The following is a 17,436-nucleotide window of genomic DNA, read 5'->3' on the forward strand; positions in this document are numbered from 1 at the left end:
ATGAACAACATGTGTTCACAGATATTACAGCTAAGCCATTGAACAAGATACTATGAAGTCACTGAAAAGTTATTGATTTTTCATACTCTTTACATTTGTACTCCTTATTTGTTGATTGCTTGCATAAAAATCCCTATAAATACACACGTTTATGTTGAGTTACTGTAATCTACAATGTTGAGTTACTGTAATAATCAAATATTTCTGGAAAATCTCCATCCTAGTGGACTGTTAACCCTCTAAATATTAACCCTCTAAATATAGAAAGATGGTATTCATGACATATCATACCAGAATATATCATTCTGTGATGTGTATAAGGGATTTCTACTATCATTGCTGGATGTGTCAAAAACTCTTTGCTTCCTAGCTTGTCAGGGAATGTATTTATATGCGTGCATTATGTCAGTTTCAAAAGTCACACTAGGGGAGCCATATCTGATCATGTTGAGATCTGACCAGGAAGATATTGGTTTCGATGGAGGGACTGAATAGCATGCAGAGGGAGATCAGATGGTGAGCTTCAAGAAGTGGCAAAGCAATTGCTCTCTCCCACCATAAACTGGCAAGGGCAATCTGTTTCTATTTGGGGCCTGGGTGCAGTGGCTCTGCTGTGGGAGCATCCTGTAGAGCTGGATGCCAAGTAATTTTTCTTCTATCCCTTCTTGCTGGGCAGAGATGTGGCCAATGTACCCCTGGCAGTAGCCACCCACTCCAGGTTGGTGGGAAGATCCTGGACTAGCTGCAGAGAATGTCCAGGATGTGGATAATGACTGGCAGGCTATGTACCCAAAGATACTGTAGGAAAAACAGAGATTGAGAACCACAACTGGCCACAATACACTGTTTTGAGCCCAGAGCAACTGGCAAGGGCTGTCTTCTGCTACACTAATATGCAGTACATTGGGGGTGCTCAATCTGACCTGGGTGCATGACCTTGCAACTGACACACATGTACTATGCAGTAGCATTATTTACTTTATGAGGTTTAGTATTGCTATACTTGAATATCTACCACACAATTCAGGAGAATCGGTAATCGAACCTTTAATCCAGTCAGTACCCTTCTGGATTGACTCTCTCTAGGCATAGACATTTAATATGGATGTTTAACATTTTTCGAAAATTCTGTTGTCATTACGTGACAGTATCAAAGTAATCTGGAGCAGATAACACTTTGCAAACATAAGAGATGATTTATTTTCCGAAGAAGAAAATAAGTTAGTAATGACAGTTGTGTTAACTTTCTCCCTCCACCATGCTATTTTGTTGACACACTTGGGTTGTTTAAGCTATTTAAAATTTTAGGATTTACAGATACTGATCATCATTTAGGAGATTTATTGAGGGATTCACAAATGACTTGCATATAAAAAAATCCCCAAGTATTTTTGTTTTCGTGATTTGCAGATAAGACTTCTTGGCACACTTTACACCCACACATGTGTGTCAGAAAGAGAACATTTATATTGTAGCTTTGTTGATAAAAATTTGATTTTCAAATTCTATATTTTACCAGGCATGATGATAAAAATACTAGTGTGCACTGAAAGCTTGCATTTTCTGTCCACTAAGTTAGTTAATAAAAAATAATATGCACACCCCAAACTTTCTGCCTTCCGCTGTGGCTAACATGGTAGAAAACTCAGCTGCTAATTAGGAAAATAAATAATTGACATTCAATTAATTGTTGTCTATAAGCTACAGACTTAGTCATTCAGTATGTTTGTATGGTTCTGCACAGTTTTCAGCTTTAATTATGTAGAAGAAGAAAACCAGAAGCATGTACATTGTAATACAAAAATAACTTTACTTTATGTGATTGCTTTAAAGGAGGCTAAAGAGATTTCTGAAAATCATAATGGAATATAGTGAAACTATCCATCAAAAGACACTAAGCAACAAGGACAAAATAAAAGATAAATAAAAGAAGACAATCATTAAGGTAAGTTTTTATCATTTTGATGGTAACATATTGTATAACCAAGTCCACAAGCAAGAGTGACTAGGTACAATGTTTGTTTTTTTTTTTAATTTGTACTGGTTTTCAGTCAATTTAGATAACATGTACTTGAGAATTTAAGCCCTTCTCTAGCTGGGAACTCCCCAACAATACTGTACTGTCCATTCCCTCCTAACAAATCACTGTAGAAAGTAAAAAAAAGTCACTTTACTCACGTACAGTAAATCTGTGGTTATGGGACATGCAAGGTGTAGAGTTTCTACATTGGGAGGCTCCTTCTTTGGGTGCTTATATGCCTGCCTGGGTGACATGGACCTCTTTTTGGCTGTCCAGCAGCAGAAATCTTTGAGGCCTCAGAAGACTCCAGCGGATTCATGTGTCACAACCAGGGGACTGCTTTGCAAGGGGCATAGACTGCAGTGCTGCTACATTAGCTATCAGTACTACACATTTCTAAACCCCTTAGTAACTGAGGGTAAAACAAACATTAATGCTTATGGCAACTACTTTGTGTATCCTGGTGGATTATACCGCTTTTTTAACAGATAACTTGGTCTTTCTTTTTGTGGTAAATGGTCTTTCTGATTAAATGTAGCAGTATATTTCATTTTACTACCATAACTTATCACCAAAGAACAATCCTAAATACATTCTCATGCTCCTGACAATCACAGCAATACCACATATGTGTATGTTAGCTGTTGTTTGCACCTGTAGTAGGGCCTGAGAAACAATAGTGCTTTTTTATCCTATCTAAAACATACTGACACTGATACTAATTTAACTAAAATGCTTTAAAAAAAAATCCTACCCAAAATAAACTGACCCTGACCTTCGACTCAGATCATTGATCTGACCTTGACCTTTGACATTTATCTTGAGCCTAATACTAACCTTGGCTCTGACCTATATCAAATCTTTATTTTTAATTTATTATTATTTTACAGACTTTTGTTTGTTTGCATCTTTCTCACCTGCAAGGAGAGAAAGATGCAAATAGGGAGATTTACTAAAACTGGAAAGTGTAAAATCTGGTGCAGCTTGCATAGAAACCACAATCAGCTTACAGATTGTATTGTCAAAGCTTAATTGAACAAGCTGAAGTTAGAAGCTGATTGGCTACCATGCACAGCTGTGCCAGATTCTGAGTGTGCCAGTTTTAGTAAATCTCCCCAATGTATCTTTCTCTTCATTCAGAAGAGAAAGAAAACACAAGGGAGAGCTATACAGAGACTGATCACTGTGATATCCAATCTGTGGCTATCACAGAGATCAAATGACTAGGAATGGATCCCAATTTTTTGTACGAGACCTGTGGCTGTGAACTGTGCGGTGCACTCCCATCACAAAGACAGGTATGCATTAGATAAGGACTCACTTCCATGAGGCTGCATATCTGTTACCTGTCAACGGGAAGGGGTAAAAGAGTGCAGACATAAATATGGGAGGTACCATTGGTAAATTGTTTTGAAAGGTATAGGCATTTGGGATGTCATCCTGATTCTGACTTTACTACTTAGTTATTTGTTGACCTGGAACAAGTATGCAGGATGGGATCTCAGTTAATTTTATTTCAATGAAGGGAAAACCAGGATGACCACCTTGTTGTCTGTACTTTTAAAAGTAAACCAGCAATGACAGGTTATAATATTCCTGCTTCCATGGGTTCATTTTCAAATTCTGACACTCTAGTTGGGGGTACTTCACACTTTTGAAACATCAACTCTGTAGTGACATTATTTGAAGTGAAATGTAGGTATTACCCAGAATGCCAGTACCAATTGCCACTTCTAATAGATCTCTATGGAATACATTGTGAACACAGTCCAAATCAAAACATCCAAAACCATGAGAATGTGCTTTGATGTGTCTAACAATCATATCACAGATAATTGGATTGCATGTTTGGAGGCATTATGTGTTTTTCAATGTTAGTCAAATATTACTATACAATACTGTAGCGGAAAAACAGAAAACATATTGGAGATGTGATACTACAGTGCAGTTAAGCAATACATTCTGGTAAAAGACCTGTCCTAGCCATATATTGGACAATTAAAGTGATATTAAAGGCAAAATTAAAAAATAACAAAAATGCCATACTTACCTGCTCTGTGCAATGGTTTTGCACAGAGAAGCCCCGATCCTCCTCTTCTTGGGTCCCCCGCTGCTACTTCTGGCCCCTCATTACTGTTGAGTGCCCCCAGAGCAAGCAGCTTGTGCGCAATCCAGAGACACAGCTCTGCGTGTCTATTCAGACATGAAGCCGCTGCTCAGCCCTGCCCCCTATATCTCTTCATTGGTTCACTGGCTGTGATTGGCAACAGCATGAGCAAAGAGAGCTGTTGTACCTGCCAAATATATGTAATTTTGTCCATCCAATCTAGGAATTTAAAGAGTATTGGCAGACAGTACAATCAGAAATGTGGCCTTTTTTTCCCCTAAGGCATTTGAGCAATACAGCCCAGCCAATGTGATCAATAATAATGTCTGGAAAATCCTAAACTGTGTGAAGAGAATGGGGAAGTAATACTGAAGACTGCAATAAAACTAGTCAAATTAAAATCTTATGCCTGATAAATACTGGCATCTAAATCGTATGTCTGATAAATAGAGGCATCTAAATTGTATGCCTGTATAAAAATAATAATCATCTATACCTATAATATGAGGAACAGATGATTAATAAAGTATCCATCAAATCATAATTGCATTCTTTTTAATAATATGTTGGTTGTTTGATAGAGAAACTTTGTTATCTGAAAACATAGATATGGTTAGAAAAGTTGATATTAGTGTCAACTGGAATATCATAAAGCACTTCAATGCTTCTTCACCCCACCCCTTCAGACCCTTTGATTGGTAGAATTATTTCTATAAAGCACTCCTTCAGTAATCAAAAAATATTTGATTTTACAGCTTAGTATCTCTCATATCCATTGAAACTACAAAGGATCGCTGAAAGTCATTTATGAGAGAGTAAGTGACAGTGCTACATCGGATTGGGCTATCTCTTCAATTGGAATGTGTCAACTGTACACAAATCAAAGGGCCATGCTAACTCTGCTAAGTACTTTTTACTTTAAATCCTATTGGTTATTCTTTTAAATCATTGAATCTCCAAATGTTCTGAATCAGAAATTAAAGAATACTTATATCTTTAAAAATAGGTACCACATTTTAACCTCTATTACTTTCCATCTTGGTGTGGTAACAAGTGTCACATACTTTTGTTTAAGGTTATAAATGCTACAGTGGATGCTATGATTGGTTTGTGTCTCTGTTTAACATTGGTGGTGGCTACCATTTGACAATGCAAAGGGTTAATTGTGAAGACAATCAGCCACAGTTATGTTCACTTTTGGTCTGCTCGTGCTTAGATTGTTGTCCAATGAGTTGGAAAATCTTCTCCCAGAAAAGGGCTGAGGGTGCAACGCATTACAGCCGCCTCCCTTCCCAGGTTTTGATTTGGTAATTAAGGAGTGGTGGCAAATTTTGCTCTTTTACTATATGAGAGTTTTGATATTCCTACTCTTTGTCCAGGTTTTACTGTACAGGTTATTGCGAGAGGCTGATATCATGATAGATTCAGGTATCTATCTATATAAGTTACATTTAAAACCACTTTTTTTTTAAAATCTTCTATGAATTCATGAAACCAATATAGAAAAGTCAAAGGTTTTCTTTAGAGAACAACCCCCCTAGCTGTTAATACTCACCTTTGTTGTCCTACTGGAGCGGAGCAGAATACCTGATGCTTCTGTAAATGAAGTGCAAGGCTTGGGTTTGAGCAGACAATGGCTTGCCATCAATACTGTCATTGAATTTAGGAAGGGGTTTTCTTTCAAGAAAACTTTTCTTTAAGGTAAATGTAATGAATTTAATGAATAGATAATAGATGTTTTTTTCATATCTACATGCAGTTTAGATTTCACTGTGGTAACATAAAGACTATAATCTGTATAAACAGATTTGAGCATTAGGCCTCGTACACACAATCGTTTTCCTTGACAGAATCTATCAAGAAACTTGGTGGCAGCGCTTTTTTGCCGAGGAAAACGGTTGTGTGTATGTTTTCCATCGAGAAAACTGTCGAGGAACTCAACGAGAAAAAAAGAGAACAAGTTCTCTTTTTCCTTGTCGGGAGTCTCAATTTCCTCGTCGGGCTGGTTTTCGTAGCGTTTGTAATGGAGATAGCACATTTGTCACACTGTAACAGTCTGAAAAGCGCAAATCGTCTCTCACCAAACTTTTACTTAACACGCAGTAACATGAGATTAGCAAAAGCAGCCCCAAGGGTTGTGCCAGTGGAATCGAACTTCCCCTGCCGTCGTATGTGTTGTACGTCACCGCGTTTGATAACGACGAGATTTGGTCTGACAGTGTGTACGCAAAGAAAGCTTGTCAAGTTTCTCGACAAGCCTAACAAGGAACTCGTCGAGGAAAACGATGTTTCATTTTCGACGAGTTCCTCGGTCGTGTGTACGAGGCCTTACCGTCAATAATTTGGCTGTGAAGGAGGTAAGACAGGAACAACATTTTAAAGAATCCGTCTTAGATTTTGTTTACACAGATCTTAGTGTATAGCTTTTCAGAGGGCATTTGACAGGCTGTGAGGGTGCATTATATAACCCCACCACCACCTGCTTTAAGCCCTAAAAACTTTTTCATTGCATGTGGTTGGGGCTTGGCCCCTTTTAGTAAAATGGGTCAAAGAGAAGACCATTTGGTGTCTTTGAAATGTTTTAGCCGCTACCAATAATCACTGTGTTCTCCCGGAGCAAAAGGCTTCCCCTACCCTCCCCGTGCTGTCAGAACACATTGGCTCCATAGGAGGGATTCCCCTGTCAACACTGTCTGTGTTGATGGGGGAATCAAGCAATTTTCTTTCCTGTAACTGGTGATCAGACAAAGAAAAAAGAACTTTGCGCTATTGAATATTAATAAAAGTAAAATAAAAGAAAATAAATCTGCTCCCCCAAAGATTGCAATGTGCAATCTTTAAATTTTGAGAGGTGTATAGAAAATACAGAGGGCGCTAACAAATCTAATTGGCTGTGCTATAACAGTATAAAGTGCAAACCATTAATTCAGTGGCGTAATTATCATAGTCGCACCAGTCGCACTTGCGACCGGGCCCCTGAGTTTTGCTACTGTAGGGGGGCCCGCGCCGCCCGGGAGATAGTACATTGGTCATTTACCCAAACGACTGCACACTGCAGTCCCTGCCCACTCCGACCATCCTCGGCACAGTCCCCGCCCTCTCCACCCGCTCCGCCAATCCTCTCTGCCCATCCTCTCCTCTCTCGCACTCAGCGCACAGTCCCTGCACGCTCCGCCCATTATCTCCTCCCGCACTCATGGTACAGTACACTGCGGCTCCGCCCATCCTCTTGGCCCACTCCACCCATCCTCTCCACCCGCACTCACGGCACAATCCCTGCCCGCTCTGCCGATCTCAGATTACGCCTGCACAAACTGGTACTTGCAGGACCTGCCGATCCTCTCTGCTCGCCCCCAAAGAAGACCTAGCAAGGAGGGGGAACCAAGAGATCTGCAAGTGAGTGGCACCCATCCCTCTAAATCAACAATGCCACTGATTTCCCCCCCTACATCACCACCACTATTGCCACTGATGCCCACCCCACCACCACTACTGCCACTGAACCCCCCCACATCACCATCACTACTGCCACTGGTGCCCACCCCACCACCACTACTACTGCCACTGATACGCCCACATCACTGCCACTGATCCCCCCACATCACTACCACTACTGCCACTGACCCCCCACCACCAATACTGCCACTGACCCCCCCCCCACATAACCACCACTACTGCCTCTGATCCCCCCCCCCCCACATCACCACCACTACTGCCTCTGATCCCCCCCCACATCACCACCAATACTGCCTCTGATCCCCCCCACATCATCACCACTGATACCCCCCACCACCACTACTGCCTCTGATCCCCCGCACATCATCACCACTACTGCCTCTGATCCCCCGCACATCACCACCACTGATGCCCCCCACATCACCACCACTACTGCCACTGATCCCATCCCCACCCAACCACCACTGTTGCCACTGATCCCACCCCCACCCAACCACCACTGCTGCCACTGATCCCCCCCCCACTGCTGTCACTCATCCCATCCCCCACCACCGATGCCACTGATCCTATCCCTCCCCAACCACCACTGATCCCATCCCCCACCACCACCGCTGCCACTGATCCCCCCACATCACCACCACTACTGCCACTGATCCCCCCCACATCACCACCACTACTACCACTGATGCCCCCTACATCACTACCACTACTGCCACGGATGCCCACCACCACTGCTGCCACTGATCCCATCCCCACCCAACCACCACTGCTGCCACTGATCCCACCCCCCCCATTGCTGTCACTCATCCCATCCCCCACCACCGATGCCACTGATCCTATCCCTCCCCAACCACCACTGATCCCATCCCCCACTACCACCGCTGCCACTGATCCCAGGGGCGTAACTACAGGGGTCACAATTGCAATAGCGCACATGTTGCCCCTAAACACCTGGATGGGGGGCATTTAGAGGAACAAATGCCCTCCATTTTTCTCCTGCCGCCACCAAAAGTCTGCTTCTCCTCCTCTCCCTCCGATAGGCATTCAGTGGCAGTAGGAGGAAAATAAAGAGGATTTGTTCCCCCTCCTATCTAGGTCCTGCTGCTTCCAGGATTAGTGGGAAGGGCCCTGGCCGGAGGTCAGGGGGGCCCTCCATGGTTTCTTGAATCGGGGCCCTGTAGGTTCTAGTTACGCCTCTGCATTAATTATTGCATATATCTCACATGTCAATTAAAAAATACTTATATAAAGTGCAAATGCTAATTAGTGCAAAAGAGATCTAGTACAGTATTATAATGAACAATAAGTGAATATTTCATTAAATAAAGAAGTCCAAGTAGAAATAGTAATCCAACTTCAATTCTGCGCGCCTCCACTAATGAATTAAACCTTCATAAATATCACCAAGTGGGAAGTGAGTGTAAAGCCTACTCACCAGACCACCATGACCCCTTTACTTAAAAAGCAGGTCAATAAGCGCAGTAGTAAGAGAATTAAGGGTCTTCCAACATGTTAATTCAACATGTCTGGGAATCTTAAGTTTCTCCACCAGAATAGCACATTGAAAACATAGATCAACAAAGGATCATAGCGTCAAATTTGTAGAAATAAAAATACAAAATGCCAAACGGGCGCTTACATTTATCGGTACCTTCTCCTGGCACTAGGAATAAAACATGTGTAGCAAACCCCACAGGGAGCTGCTTTTGTTTGTTCAGTCCGTTACTCTGCCTTTCAACCCCAATGAACTCTCCCAGCCCCTCTGGCACACCTAGCAATGTGATTAATGGAATAACTCAGCAGGAATACACAACACAGTTCTTCTTGTAGTTTACTTGAAGAAAAGTAAAATTCAGGTTAACATTAGTCAGCCAGGACCTGTGTAAGTACCCAGGACTTGGTTGAAACAGTTTAAAGAAAACAGTCAGAAACACTATGCAAACAACAAAAGCAATAGGTAACAATATGTACAGATTAAATAGACTCCTTGATAACTTTTGGTGTGTGTGTGATGTTGTTGCTAAAGGGGAATCCCAGGCCGGCCTATGATGCTTCTAGTACACACCCAGTGAAATTATATCAATACCCGTGGTGTGACCCCTTTAAGAGCAACCACGGTAATGTCCTAGGGGCAAAGCTTTGCATTTTATTATCTTCACTGGCAATTTAGGAGCTCTGAGGACAATATTTGAATGTGGTATTCTATGAAAAGTATTAAAGGTTCCTGATCCTGAGCAAAGCCCCCTCACCAAATCCTGTACACAGTCATCGGTCCTCCCCTGAGCGATCGATCGAACTTAGATGCAGGTGTGTCGCAGTGGCATTCAGTCCTTGAGCTGTTGCAGGGTGTCCTTCTTTAGCATGGACAGTCTGTTCCTCTGGGATGGAGCTGCATGAACAATCTGTTCCTCTGGGCTAGAGTTGCAGGCTGTGTGTCCCATGGTAGGCCGCGATTCCACAGACACATAGAATGCAGATGCTCTCCTGATAGGGTGCAGGCAAAAAGAGGCTCTGGCCTAGTTCCTCTGGCTTTTTATCTCCTCTCCCACAGTCCTTTGCTGCTGTCTCATGATTGGCTCAGGCTCTTCCACTAGAGAGTTTACAGACAACCTCCAATAGTGAGAAAGGGGGGGTGAAAAAGCCCACGCTGTCGCAGCAGACAGCTGTCCCCTAATAGATTAGATCAGTCTGGAGAAGTACCTGCTACACATGTAACACCAGGCTTGGAGTGTGGAAGTTGTTCAGCTTCCGCTAATGGGTCCGATGTGCATTCCACCGCCGTGATGTACGAAACCTGAAGTGGCCCAAAGTGACGTTACAGGGATGCGCCTCGACGTAGGTTTCGTTCCTAGAACGTCATTAGGAAGCCGATTCTCTTACCCCGTTTGGCATTTTGTATTTTTATTTCTACAAATTTGACACTATGATCATTTGTTGATCTATGTTTTCAATGTGCTATTCTGGTGGAGAAACTTAAGATTCCTAGACATGTTGAAATAACATGTTGGAAGACCCTTGATTCTCTTACTACTGGCGCTTATTGACCTGCTTTTTAAGTAAAGGGGTCATGGTGGTCTGGTGAGTAGGCTCTACACTCACTTCCCACTGGGTGATATTTATGATGGTTTAATTCATTGGTGGAGGTGCACAGAATTGATTAAATATTCACGTATTGTTCATTATAATACTGTACTAGATCTTTTTTTCACTGATTAGCATTTGCTCTATATAAGTATTTTAAATTGACATGTGAGATATTTGCAATAATTAATGGTTTGCACTTTATACTGTTATAGCACAGCCAATTAGATTTGTTAGTGCCCTCTGTATTTTCTATACACCTCTGTAACTGGAGTTTGCAAGATAGAAAATTGTACCGTCTAAGCCTTATTTATTATCACTCATCTCTTTAACTACCCCTACTGCTTCAGTTATGCAGCGTACACATGACCGTTTTTCGGGTTGTAAAAAATGAAGTTTTTTTTTAATGTCATTAAGAACGATCATGTGGGCTCCAGAGCATTTTTCACAATGTAAAAAATGGGCATTAAACATTTTCAACATGCTCTAATATTTCACGTCATTTTTAAAGTTGTCGTTTCTTATGTTGTAAAAAATGGTCATGTGTGGGCCTTAACGATGTGAAAAAAACGTGCATGCTCAGAAGCAAGTTATGAGACAGGAGCGCTCGTTCTGGTAAAACTAGCGTATGTAATGGAGTAAGCACATTCATCACGCTGTAACAGACTGAAAACCGCAAATTGTCTTTTACTAACACTAAATCAGCAAAAGCAGCCCAAAGGGTGGTGCCATCCGCATGGAACTTCCCTTTTATAGTGCTGTTGTACGTGTTGTACGTCACCGCGCTTTGCTAGAGCATTTTTTTTTCACGATCGTGTGTATGCAAGGCAGTTTTAATGATCGGGTTGAAAAAAACGTTGTTTTTTCTAGACCCTTAAAAACTGCATTTTTTACAACCCGAAAAACGGTTGTGTGTACGCGACATTAGACTTCAATTATTGTTTACATATTGGAATTTTACAGGATGTGCTTGACTCAAGGACTGCACAAAAATAGGAAAATTATAAAGTATTTTTTTTACTACAGAAATATCCTTGGCATTAATATCACTTTCTCAGGATGACACATTGATTGTGGGCTGCTGCATTTAAAAAGGAAAAAGAGAGTCGTGTTCGTGTTCTATAAAAAGAAAGGCTCAAGTTTCGTTTGATGTCAGCAACATATCTGTAAAGCTTTTTTCATGATGAACAATAGCAAAAATGTCCTTGTGTAAAATTGCAAGTGCCAAATATAACTACAGACACAACTTACATACTGTTTAAATTCCTTTTCGAGAACATTTGATGGTACGTACAATTAGAGTCTGGTAATAATGTTTTGAAGGTTCACATCCAAAAATGTTTGTTCAGAAATCTAAAAATGCTCATTGCCATCTTAATAATGAGGCAGATGGATGAAAGCATATGGATATCTACAACGTTCTTTGTGGTGCTGTACTGCTTCACAGTCACAGCTAAAAGCTTTCACAGCAGTGCTTCAGAAGATACAGATTACTACATGGTCTCCAGCCGTAAGTGCACATATACTAATGTAAAACGTCCATCCAGGGTAAAGTAAAAGGGTCACTTGAAGTGGAAATATGTCCAAAATAAACAATGTGATATATGATGCTGCCTTTCAATAGCATTTACACACTTTTTTTGTTTGTATTACCCAATAACATAGTTTTTCACACTCATCTGTTCAATGCTCCAGTACCAAGATTTCTCCACTGTGTGAGGCCACTGATGTCAGCCAATTATCAGCTGTCAGCACCTCCATGGGCAGGCTCTGTCTTAAAGGGCCGGCAATTGTGTTGCTCAATATTTAGGCAATGCATCCACATTCTAGGTGCTAGACCCTCTGTGTTCCCAAGTGACTTGTCTAGTGCCCTGCAGTATTCTCTCCATGACCTCCAATGTTCCCAGTGCCTGTCTTCAGCTCTTGTGTGTCTCCATAGTCCCAGCATTTTCTAGTGTCATAAGTCAGGCTAGCCTTTTAATCCCTGTATACTCCTAGCCTGTGACCCCGAGTCCACTCCTGTGATCCTCATGTTCCCCAGCCCGCATCCTGTTGCATCCTGTAGTCCTGCCAGCCTTCAGTCATTATTCAATGGATCAGCTGTGGGTATAGAATTGAGTATATGGGATTGTACGATATTTTTTATTTTTATGGTTGAACTAGATGGACTTGTGTCTTTTTTTTAACCTGACTAACTATGTAACTATTCCCCACTGTGTGTCCCTCTGAACTTCAATCCATTACCTGCTTTTCTGCACCAGTGTGTTTCCCTGTGAGTTCCAGCACACCTCTCGTTATCAGCACCTGTGCACTCCCAGCCTGTATTTCTTCTCTGTACCTCTGTGTTCCCAAGCACTCCTACTTTACCTACTGCCTCATATAACATGTACCCCAGAGCTATGCATGGTAAACTCTCTGTGCCTACTCTGTAGCTTTCACCACCATCTGCCCAGCTGCTACAACACAAGTCATGGTCAGCCGCTCTGCCCCTTGTGGGAGCAGGTGCCTTATGAATGAATGAATGACTTGTATAGCGCAACTCATGCGAACTGAATCGCCTGTGTGACACGCTTGGGACACACAGTCATACATATATATACTTGGCCAATTTGGACAAGATCCAATTTACCTACCAGCATGTCTTTGGAGTGTGGGAGGAAACCGGATTACCCGGAGGAAACCCACACATGCACAGGGAGAACATGCAAACTCCAGGCAGATGGTGTTGTGGTCGGGATTCGAACCAGCGACCCTTTTGCTGGTAGGCAAAAGTGCTACTCACTGCACCACTGTGCTTATCCATGGCAATAGTTTTTTTTTTTACTTTTGACTATACTATATTTATTATTTTACCCCTTCTTTTTAGAGACCAAGCTGTCCATGAATAGTGGTAGTTATAATTATATGAAGTTCCAGTTTCTGCTGTTGAGAGGACTTGTCTATCAACTAGCAGTAGACATTGACTGAGTTAGATTAGAGCAAAATACAGCTGTCTGTAGTTTACACAGGGTAGTCACAAAGCTTCTACTGTTTGGGAACTGGTGGGACGGTGTTGTTAGTCTGTTGAAGGTAGGGCTCAGAGTGAGCAGAAACTATCAGGGTCAACAGGTATTTATTGAATGTATAGTAAAAATGTTGCGCTATACAAAAATTTAAATATACATATGTAAATGTAAAAAACTGAGTCCATGTGTCTTCCAACTGACATTAGTGTAATGCATTCACTTTGATAAAAAGTGCAGGAAAGTTTGTTCGTTCAATTCCTCCACATTGTAATAACCACCACCATAATAAAAGATGTACTCTTACCAGAGCGTATTGACCATCCAAAAAAAGGGGGGGTCAAATAAGGCTTGTGTGTCATATATGTTCCATCTACGCTTGCTGTTCCACATCAAAGAACAAGAGGAATCATCCAGCAGTCACTCCTCCGGTCCCGAAGCAAGATGTCCAGTGAACATATTTATTAAACATTTATATTTTTTGTATATGGGTTGACATATAATATAACTCCCATCTACCCACTCACTATCATGTGTCTACATTTTTTTTACTTCTGCACCACTCTGTTCAGCCACCAGGACCAGTAATAGAATGCTCAAAATCAAGATCACCGAGTTTACACAGGGTTATGCACTCTGTACCCATGTGACAGTGCTGGGCCAATTAGGATGCACTTAATGCTACCACATGGGAAAGTAAGAGTGAGTCACATGCTCAACTTTACCCAGACGTGTTGGGTAACTTCACTTTGCATGTGGTGGATGATTAGAGTAATGTAGAAAAAGTGAGTACAACATGCATGCTTCTGTGATGGGGAGAGTTAAAGTGGAACAATACTCACCTTCACCTCCACTCACCCAGCAATGGTATGTCTCAGAGCTCCAGGCCAACTGCTGATATCTTTTGGTCTCTAGTGTCCAGGTCAATCGCTGACCACTTTCATTGGGTAGGTTGAGATAACATCTCTCCTGCATACATGCTGGGTTCATTCAGCTTTGGCACTTCCAAATTTGTGCAAGGAGCTGCAAGTGCGCGGTTTACTGTACAAGGGGGGGGGGGCAGACAAGTAATTAACTTTTAGAACAGAAGAGACAAAGACATTTTTTTCACATTTATTTGCCTTGCATGGGAAAAGAAAATGATTACTTAAATCTTTCTCTTTCATCATTTTAGGCCTCATGCCCATGGACATTTTACAGCTGCTTTTAGGAGTGTTTTTCACAGCTTCAAAGCGCCTCTCCATGTTAGCCAATGGCCTCATGCCAACCAAGGAGTTTAGGAGCTGGCATATGCGTTTTTAAGCGTGAGGTTCCCCCCAAGAAGATACCAGACCCTTCGGTCTGGTATGGATCTTAAGGGGGAACCCCACGTAAAAAAAATGGTGTGAGGGTCCCTCAAGATTTATACCAGACCCTTATCTGAGCACGCAGCCCGGCAGGTCAGGAAAGGGGGGGATAAATGAGCGCTCCCTCCTGGACCATACCAGGTTGCATGCCCTCAACATGGGGGGGTTTGGTGCTTTGCGGTAGGGGGGCCCTGTGCCCCCTTTAAAGCACCTTGTCAAAAATAAACACACTACACAGGTTTTTAAAATATTTTATTATGGCAGCTCCGGCTTTTCTGGCAATGTCTTCTCCCTCTACCGGTCCTTCTTCCCCTCTCCGCTGTCTCCTCTCTCCATTGTCTTCTGCTCTTTTGCTGGGTCTTCTGCTCTTTTGCTGGGTCTTCTTTCCTCTGTTGTTCCTCCGATGTTGACTCAACGTAATCTCCTGGTGTAATGCTGGGTCCGCTGTGTGTAATGACTTATATTGGCATGGGGCGGGGCCACCCAATGACATAAGTTGGAGGCCACGCCCCATGTGATGTCATCACCTCATCATGCCCCAGGCGATGTTGCCTCCCTTACCTGCATAGGCAGTTTTTTGATAAAGGTGAACTAACCCTAAAGTGTCTATAAACCCTAACAATGGCTTCTGCTATATTCTCCCTTTTGATCTGTTAACCACTTCAGCCCCAGAGGATATGGCTGCCCAATGACCGGGCCATTTTTTCGATTCAGCACTGCGTCGCTTTAACTGATAATTGCGCGGTCGTGAAATGTGGCTCCCAAACAAAATTGATGTCCTTTTTTTCCCACAAACAGAGCTTTCTTTTGGTGCTATGAGTGACATAACATTGATCACTGCTCTAGATGACAGGGAGCAGTAGATCAGTGTCCTGTCACAAGGCAGAGCAGGGAAATGCCTTGTTTACATAGGCATCTCCCTGTTCTGCAGCTTCCTGACACGATCGCGGACACTTGCGGATATCGAGTCCGCGGGGCCTACGGGCACGGTCATGGAGCTCACAGCAGGGGCGCACGCACTGCCGGCGGCACCCTCGCGCCCACACAGCGGTGGATTCAAAGCAACGTACGCTGCTTTGCACAGCCGTGCCATTCTGCCGATGTATATCTTCTGCTGGCGGTCGGCAAGCTGTTAAATATATATATATATATATATATATATATATATATATATATATAAATAAATCGGTGCAAAAATAAAAATACACGAATCCTGCCACGGCGGCAAATTCAAAGCAACATGCTTGTACGTTGCTTTGCGTAGCTGTGCAATTCTGCCGATGTATATCTCCTGGCGGCGGTCGTCAAGCCATTAAATATGCAATTGAAAGTGTTTTGTTATATCTGTTTTAATCAGTTCAAAAGATTAAATAATCCTACCAGAAAACGTATGAAATGATGGCTACCTGTGTTCAGCTATCTTTGTGGAATACAGAACACCTGACCCCCCCCCCCCTCCCCCAAAAGTAGGAGGAGAGGGTGAGGTGTTCTGCAGTGCTGACCTAGCGTGACAATATTGTCTCAATGTATACAGAACAGTGAGTGAGAAGTGCCATCCAGGACAGGAAGTGTGTTACTGGCAGGATCACCAAATGAAAAATAAAGGAAAATAGCAGTCACCAAATCTCAGAAATGGTAAGCAGTAATATATTACATTTTTTTTTTTGGGTTTAAATTCTTTTAATATGATTTGCAGCCTTATTTATAAAGTTGATCATGCAATGGATATCTAGGCAAGATTTTACAGGGAAGGACAAGAAAGAGCAGCAAGAAGCAAACACTGCATAAGAAAGCTGAGCCAACACTATGGATGTACTTCTCAGAACATTTTTTTTTTTCTTGACAGCTACCAAGAGTTTGCTGCACAAGCTAGATTTTATTCTTTAACAGATTTCTAAAGGTGAAATTGGGCCTTATTGAACGATGTAAAAAAAAGAATAATAAAAAAAATCCCACTGAACTAGTCAAAGTGCAGGTTACATTTTGCCTTTAGTCCCTGATGAATTAGCACATATCAAAAAAAAAAAAACACATTGATTATACTACTTATTAAATTAGTCATAGCCTTCTTTTCTAAAAAAAACGAACTTTAACAGTTTGACATTGAAATACCTCCCTGTCAGCATAATTTTGCTTTATGCTCACTCAGTGTGAATATAGCTAAAGACGTGCTGTATTTTGTATTATCTAGTCCAATGCTATGTATGCAGTCAGCCATCAAAAAAGTCAATGCATTATGTTATCTAGATTCTTGCTGGAAGGGAGAAAAATTCTCTACATTCTCTTCTGGGAAATTCTATACCCATTCAGCAGAAATTCTTGGCATAGTGCAGAATTATGCTAATTTAAAAGATAACTTTATGACAAGTTTTCACCTTGATGTGTAATTTAAGAAAAAAAAAGGTACAGTTGATGTATTAAATG

General features: G+C 41.9%; 1 protein-coding gene across 1 annotated transcript in view; it reads left to right on the plus strand.

Annotated features, from left to right (window-relative positions):
* The window catches only part of LOC120913597 (5-hydroxytryptamine receptor 2A-like), a 646,166-nt gene that overhangs the window by 327,758 nt on the left and 300,972 nt on the right, over nucleotides 1-17,436 (plus strand). The window contains exon 3 of the mRNA XM_040323663.1: nucleotides 1,834-1,945. The gene's annotated coding sequence lies outside the window, so the exon portion shown is untranslated. The remainder of the gene's footprint in view (nucleotides 1-1,833; nucleotides 1,946-17,436) is intronic.

The sequence above is a fragment of the Rana temporaria genome, chromosome 9 (assembly GCF_905171775.1).
Source record: "Rana temporaria chromosome 9, aRanTem1.1, whole genome shotgun sequence".
NCBI lineage: Eukaryota > Metazoa > Chordata > Amphibia > Anura > Ranidae > Rana > Rana temporaria.